Source organism: Rutidosis leptorrhynchoides, chromosome 2, assembly GCF_046630445.1.
Source record: "Rutidosis leptorrhynchoides isolate AG116_Rl617_1_P2 chromosome 2, CSIRO_AGI_Rlap_v1, whole genome shotgun sequence".
NCBI lineage: Eukaryota > Viridiplantae > Streptophyta > Magnoliopsida > Asterales > Asteraceae > Rutidosis > Rutidosis leptorrhynchoides.
In genome coordinates, this window is record NC_092334.1 from 370,442,013 (window position 1) to 370,450,660 (window position 8,648).

Below are 8,648 nucleotides of genomic sequence, written 5' to 3' on the forward strand. Positions count from 1 at the left end.
GACAATTATCACGTCCAACTAATTCAATAATAATCCACAAAACTTCTGTCTGTATAATAATTCATTCGAGGAAAATTTTGCTTGTGTCTATCTCGTCAAACATTTATAAAAGCATTTTATATATTCTCAGTTCAAAATATATTTCAAAGCATTTAATAAAGCAGTTGTAAAAACAGCGCATGTATTCTTAGTCCCAAAAATGTAAAGAGTAAAAGGGAGCAAATGAACTCACAATACGATATTTCGTAGTAAAAATATGCATACGACGATACTGAACAATGCAGGGTTGGCGTCGAATTCAGGAACCTATATCATTTATATATATATTAACACATATAATGGTAATCGAACAAATTTATATATATTATTATTATTAATATACTTGTTATATTATATGTTATTTGGATAAATTTAACATATTTAATTTATATATTTTATATAACTAATATTAATCATTCTTTATAACATGTTAATAAAAACTTATATTAGAGTTTTTATATGGTAACAATATATTTTTTATATATTAATTGATATATTTTATATATAGCTTAGTTAATATCGTTTTAATAATACAATATAGTGATATATATTATTAATATTATTGTAATGTATTTTTATATAAAAATATCTATTTGTAATAATACTAAAAGGATAAGAATGATAATTATAATAATAGTAATAATAATTAATAATAATAAAAATGTTAATTTTAATGATGATAAAGGTAATAACTTTACTAAAAATGTTAAATTTTGATAAAAATGATAGTTTTAATAAAAATTTCAATAATCATATAATAATACTAATATTTAATGTTAAATAATAATTTTAATACTAATAATAATGATACTTAATAATATTAATAATAATAATGATACTAGTAGTAAAAAATGATAGTAATAATATTAATATAGTTGTAATAATAATAATAATAATAATACTTATATTGATAATAATGATAGTTCTAAATTTTAATAATAATACTCTTAATAACGATAATATATTAATAATAACAATAAGTTTAATAATACTTATTCTAATAATAGTAATAATATTAGTAATAATTAGATTAACACTAATAATAATAACAATAAATAATAATAATAATAATAATAATAATAATAATAATAATAATAATAATAATAATAATAATAATAATAATAATAATAATAATATATAGAAATAAAGTTACTACCTCAATGAAATAGCTTTAAAAAAATTAAACACCATTACCTAGGCTCGAACACACGACCTCTCGTTTCCCGACCAAATGCCCAACCATCTGCTCTACTCCTCATTTCTGATTTAATTCATACCCCACGTCTATATATTTATATTCGACCCAACTTATAAAGCATATCATGGGACTCAGCTCATCAACACAAAAGATATACGGCCCACTTATAAAACCGAATCATGGTGGCCCAACAACAATAGCTACGGCCCAAGATTAATTGATGAGTGAGTGTGCTGATGTAGTTCGGCCAAAAAAAAAACAGATCCCAAATCAAACGATTTAGGTCATCCGGTTCACAACTCCATCGTTCAGAAATGGGAGATGGCAGCCACAACACTTCGAACAGAGGACCAGCAATCTTTTACAATTGAGGTTCGATTGGTGTTTGTTCGAATTAGAAAAGTTCAAAAATCACCGTAGCGTGTAATTACAGCTACTGTATCAATTCTATCATCATCATCGTTCAATCATCATCGATTATTATTTTGTTTTTCATCATTCACGTTCATCTTTTGCAGGTGATGGAAAGAAGCAACAATAGTAAATAAAAAGGTGTTTGATTCGGGTTTTCTTCGAACAGAAACAGAAGCAGCAGGTTGTGGGTTTGGTTTTTATCTTGAATCAGAAATAGAAGAACAGAAAAATAACAAAATAGTTTAGAGGTAATTGAAGGTGATGATCCCCTTTTTTTAATTTTTTTTACACACGAACAGAACAGTAACAGGAGAGGATATGTTTGGTTCTTGATGGTTTTGTTTTACCTGTACAAATACTCGATCCATAGCAGATGACGGTTTCATTGTGTAGTAATAAAAATGGTAGTATGATGACGATTATCAAACACAAGATAGATAGTAGAAGTAACAAAAATTGCAGCAGTTTTTAGTGGTTTATTTTGATTAAACTGAAACAACGATCAATGATATGGTTGACTGGGTTGATGATTCATGAAGACAGCAGTAGCAAATAGCCTTGATAGTATTGGGTTTTGTGATTTACAAAACAATAAAGAGAAAGAAAAAAAATTGAAGGAAGGTGGTTGTGCAACGATTTTAAAATAGAAACGAAACAGATGGTATGCAGCAGCCTGTAGCAAGTGAGGTGATGGTTTATGGGTTTAAGTGATTGTTGTGATGACCCGTCCTAATCCACCTGAACGAAGTCATCAACATTTGGTCCCATTGCGAGGTGTTGACTTAAATATGCCATGAACGACTCCAAGTAATATCTCTAAAATGAGCAAATGCACAGCGGAAGGTTTCTTTCATACCTGAGAATAAACATGCTTAAAAGTGTCAACCAAAAGGTTGGTGAGTTCATAGGTTTATCATAACAATCATTTCAATATCTTAATAGACCACAAGATTTCATATACACAAACGTTTTAATAAAAATATTCTAAGTGGTTGAGCACTTGGTAACCGTACTTAACATTTAATCAACGTCGCATATTCCCTTTATTATGAAATCTCACTACACTGTACCAAGAGTAGTCACCAAAATGAAGTACTGTGCAACCGTTGAATACTGGTCGTCCAGTCCGATTGGGGTTGTCAGGCCCGATAGATCTATCAACAGGATTCATGTTTACAATACCACATGTGAATAGTAGTTACCAAGCTATTAGGGAAGATATGCAGGGTGGTACAACTCAACGTAGAATATATTTTAAGTACTTGTGTCTATCTCGTAAACATTTATAAAAGCAGCGCATGTATTCTCAGCCCAAAAATATATATTGCAAAAGCAATTAAAAAGGGAGCAAATGAAACTCACCATACTGTATTTTGTAGTAAAAATACATATAACGTCATTGAACAAGTATAAGGTTGGTCTCGGATTCATGAACCTATATCATTTATATATATATTAACACCTATAACTGTATTCGAACAAGTTTATATGTTTTTATTAGTAATATAATTGTTATATTTAATAATTTATAGGTTTTATTAATTAAGTAAGTATATTTATTTTATATATACCTTCAAAAATATTAATATAGTTATGTTGTATGTATTAAATATATTTTTATATAATTAATGTTTATTTATTGTAATATTAATAATAGGAATAGTATTAATAGTAGTGATACTTATAATAATAATGTTAATACTATTAATAATGTTAATATTGATAATAAAAATGATAATGATAATAAAATATATAAAATTTTTAATAATGATAGTAATAATAAAATAAAAAGGTTGTATTATTTTTAGTAAAAACACTAATTTTGATAACGTTTCTTAATACTAATAATACTTATTATTAATACTCGTTAATAAATATGTTAATGTCAATAATAGCAATAATAATAATTATGATAATAATAATTATAAAAATGATAGTAATAATAAAATGTAGTATTTTTATAATAATAATAATAATAATAATACTAATACTACTTATAATAATAATAATAATAATAATAATAATAATAATAATAATAATAATAATAATAATAATAATAATAATAATAATGTTTTATTTAGATTGTGGCTTATTTATAGTTTCACTTATTTTTATATCTATTTATAGTTATAAACTTTATAATATCTTTATTCTAATAATAATAATACTTAATAATTATATTAATAATAACATAATAATAAGGTAATAATAATAATAACAATAATAAAAAAAAAATGAGATAACTACCTCCAAATGAAAAAGTTTCAAGAAAAGAAAACTGCTCACGCCCAGGCTCGAACTCGAGACCTCTCGCTAACCCATAACACCCAACACCACTAGTCTGTTTCAAATTATCTGATTTATACTCGTATCAATTATATATAATCCCATCATTCTGTTTCCTAATTTACTCATCTTCTTCAAATACCATTCAACCATAACAATTACCCTTCTAACAGAGGTTAACAGAAAATTGATTTCAGGTTTAATAATAAAGCAGCAACAATTATTCAAAGTAGTTTTAAATTAACAGCAAAAGAAGAAATAAAAAAAATAGAACCAGCGGTCTGTTTGAAAAACGAAGAACATATAATTGCTTTTCGAGATTGAGATGTTATGAGACCTCAATGTCTTCATGAAATATCTTCCAAATCATCAACATAATACTTTAAAATTATCAATTGAACTCGAATTAGTTTGAAGAAAATTTGTTTGACTTTTACATCTAAAACTTTGACTCATAGAATTCGAGCTCGATATTAGGAATTGGCAATTTAAACTTTCCAGGCAGTTTTAGTAGAAGATTTCAAACGTAACTGCATTAATAGAATTTGAAATTTAATTCAAATTCGAGATTTAGCATAAAAGTTGGATACACAGAGTATCGAGCAGTTTTCTTTTTAAAATTTTAATAAATTTAATTGATTAACAGATTTTGGTTGTTGAAATCGTTATTGGTAGTGGAAGAGAATTCGTATAAAATACATTACAATATGAATTGATCAGTTTTTATGGCAATAATGCACTCGACAGCTTTTCAATCAAGAACATAAAATAAAAGAAAATATGCAGCAGATAGCGAAGGGGATCGGTTTTGTACCATGAATACAGTAACAAGAATCATTCAGCAATTGGATTCTAGTATTTGGAATCGACATCGAGTCACAGGTAAACAGAATTTTAACAAACTGATTGAGATGTTATATATATTACGCGTAATTTTGTTTATTTAATAGTATTTATTTTATATTTTATATAATGGTATATATCTGTATTCATATACCTATATTTATAAATTATAATTAATCTTATTAATTATAACTATATTACTATATAAAATTTTTATAAATATAACTATATTAATAATACACTCAACATTATAAATAATAATAATGAAATTTGTAATAATAATACTAATTAATAATAATCATATAGATATTAATTATTGATCAAGAATCTAATAATAATAATACTACTTGTTAATAATAAAAATGATAATAAAAATTATAATTTTAATGTTATTGTTAATTTAGTAATAATAATAATAATAAAGATTTTTAGGACTAGGTATAATAATAATAATAATATGGTAATTTTGATAATGACAATAATAATGACAATAATCGTAATAATACTAATAATAATCTAACAAATGACATGTAACAAATTTTCCTATTATAATTTTTAATGATACCAATATTACTAATAATAATATGGCATCTCATACATATCAAATTATATATATATATATATATATATATATATATATATATATATCTTATATTAGATTCAATAATATTAATAGTATAAATATTAATACCAATATCAACATTAATAATAATAATGAAAGTAGTGATAAGAATATAACATTTAAGTTTTAACTTATGATTACCTATAATATATTAACTTTAAACTTCATTATATAATAACATTTATTGATTGTTTAATATTTATATATCGCAATATGTTAATAACTATAATAGAAATTATATATAGATTCATAGTAATATATATGTTGTTATATATATATATATATATATATATATATATATATATATATATATATATATATATATATATATATATATATATTATCTACACACAATTGTTCGTGAATCGTCGGACATGGTTAAAGGTCAAATGTTTTCATGTAAACAGTTTAAATATTTTGAGACTTAACATTATAGACTTTGTTTATCGTGTCGGAATCATAATAAGATTAAGTTTAAATTTGGTCGGAAATTTCCGGGTCGTCACAGTACCTACCCGTTAAAGAAATTTCGTCCCGAAATTTGATCGTGGTTGTCATGGCTAACAATAAAATTGTTTTCATGACTAATATGAGTTGATAAATAGAGTTTTATCATTATTAACTAATATAGATAAAACGATTCGATGATGTGAAGCGTACGAGTGAAGCTGTCACAAAAGATTGAGATAGAGATTTAACTTTTGATGTAGTCACGGCGGACTTCCAGAATTCAAGGGATTTAAAAGAAAATCTTGGAAATCTATAAGATCTGATTCTTCGGGATTTATGGAAATTGTGATCTTCTTTAATTAAATGCGGTAATCTGTCTCGATTTCTATGCCTGGTAATCCTACTATAAATGAACCTCTTCCATTCCATTATTCTCACCATTCCTATCCTTTCTTTCTTAGCTCATACATTCAAAAGATTATGAAAATGCTTAATCCCATTCTAATCCTTGTTTTTATTCTGACTATCGCAATGATCGTCCTTCTTTTCCAACTCCTACCAGAAGAATCTGTTTATTTCTACTATGCTCTAGTGATTGTTGTATTTATAATCCACCCGTATCTTTATATTGCTATACGCACTGATATCCATGGTTTGTAATTTCGGTATTGTTGTTGGGTTTTGTATCTTCCCTTATATATCGGAGTTTCATGCTCTTGTCTTCTCTTCCCGACTTTAAGTCAAGCGAATAATGGTCTAGAATTCGTAGATATAGAGTTTCGAATGATTATAATATTCTAAACCGAAAGGAATGTATTAGCACAATTTGATTTATCTAATTACCAGAATCCCTGAGGATAAAACTATCAACAATATATTTTCTTGATATGTTCACAGGTTATGGCACATGATGATGGTATGATCTACTGTGAACCATCTTCACGTTTCATTAGAAACTCAGCATGACTTACTGTAATATAATCATGTTGGCCAAGCGTCATTATATTATACTAACCCATGCATCAATTCCCAACACTTCTCCACAATTCATTCATAATTTATACTTAGATTAGACTGAAGTTTTCAATATAATGGAATACAGAAAACACGAAGAGGTAGATAATTCCGGACAAGAATATTTATGAAAATATCCTCAGAAATATCGAAGATATTTATGATGATATTTTGGAATTTCTAAGTTCGAATGTTGATGAAGAAAAATTTTCCGCAAGATTTTAACATGACTTCGGAGCAAGATATTCTCTAAAGATTTCATCGAACATTGAACCATTTGGATTCTTTGAAGGCAAGTTTAGTCTTTGTGATTTGTCCACGGCTTCTTTCATAGTTTCGCATAATCCGCTTTTTCGATACTAAATTTTCTATTGAGCGTTTCCAACACTCCCTTCTTTATCGTCAAACTTTTGGCCGTTTAGGCCATCTACAATTTTTTTTTCTATTTCCTCTGCATTTAATGCTACGATATCTGAATCATCGGTTATCAATCCGAGATGGTTTTAAGAGAAGTGTGTTTTTAGATGATTAAATGCCGATGGTAATATTGTGGAATATAAAAGGTTCTCTGGTATCAATAAAAGAGCACACATATATATCAAAGTGATAATAAGGTTGTTTCGAACGAAAAGTCGAAGTTGACTTGCTGGAGCTGTGACAAAATTAGCTACTTTGAAAAGGGATTGCAAAGTCACTTTTGGTAATAACAACGCCAAAGGAGCTAGCACAGATACGTGTTAAATGTTTACTCAAGTTCAGAATGTTTTCAGGTGCATAACTATATGCATTGATCTTTTCTTCTGTAGATGAAGTGCGTTTGGTTCATCCTCTCGATTGAGGTGTTTTCAAGTATCATGAAAGGTTTGAACGCAGATTGTAATCGTCAGGATACAAATGAGATTTAAAATGATGTATCAACCCAAACCAAACCACGAACAACCCGCGTAAAAATAACAAAATAATTTTTTTTTGCTAGAACAGCATATGGCGCGGCGCGCCATATGGCCGCGCGGCGCGCCAAACTGGTCTGTCCCAAAAGTCATGAAACGCGAAAAAGATCGGCCACTTCCCGAAATAATTAGACAAAACGCTTTTAACAACATATTCAAATATGTAAAACTAACACAATTCAAACATAAAATAAGTTTTACAAAGCGAGGCCCACTTTGGCCGTTTTACGAGTTTAATACATAACGTGAGTTTCGACCACTAAAAAGTTTAAGTACCAAACGACACGATGAGCATGGTGTTTGAGATTAAACTACCCAAGTCATGGTCAAACTCCAAAAGCTAACACATCCAAAAGACGTCCCCTAACAAGCGGGATCTCTAATCCAACCGTATGCCCTTACCCTTATCCACGCCGGAACCTATAAAATGGTAACAACGAGAGGGTAAGCTAACGCTTAGTGAGTATAATAAATATATACATGCATATAAAACTTACCTACTCGCATCCATGATATCATATAACGCATACAAACGCATAACGTCTCAATAAACAAGCTAGTATCGTCAGTTCATACAACTAGCAACATCAATAGCATAATATTCATAATAATAATTAAATGCTAACGTCAACAAGTATAAACCATGGTTAAAAAAAATCTTCACAATGGAATGACTTTGCGAAACAAGTCATCGATGTTCATAACAACCGTTAGCTCCCAAAAACGGCTATGGTATGCTAACCCTCGAGGTGTTCCAAAAACGGCTATGGTATCACCCCCAAGTGTTCCCAAAAATGGCTATGGCATCACTTGATCAACGTGTGAGTAAAAC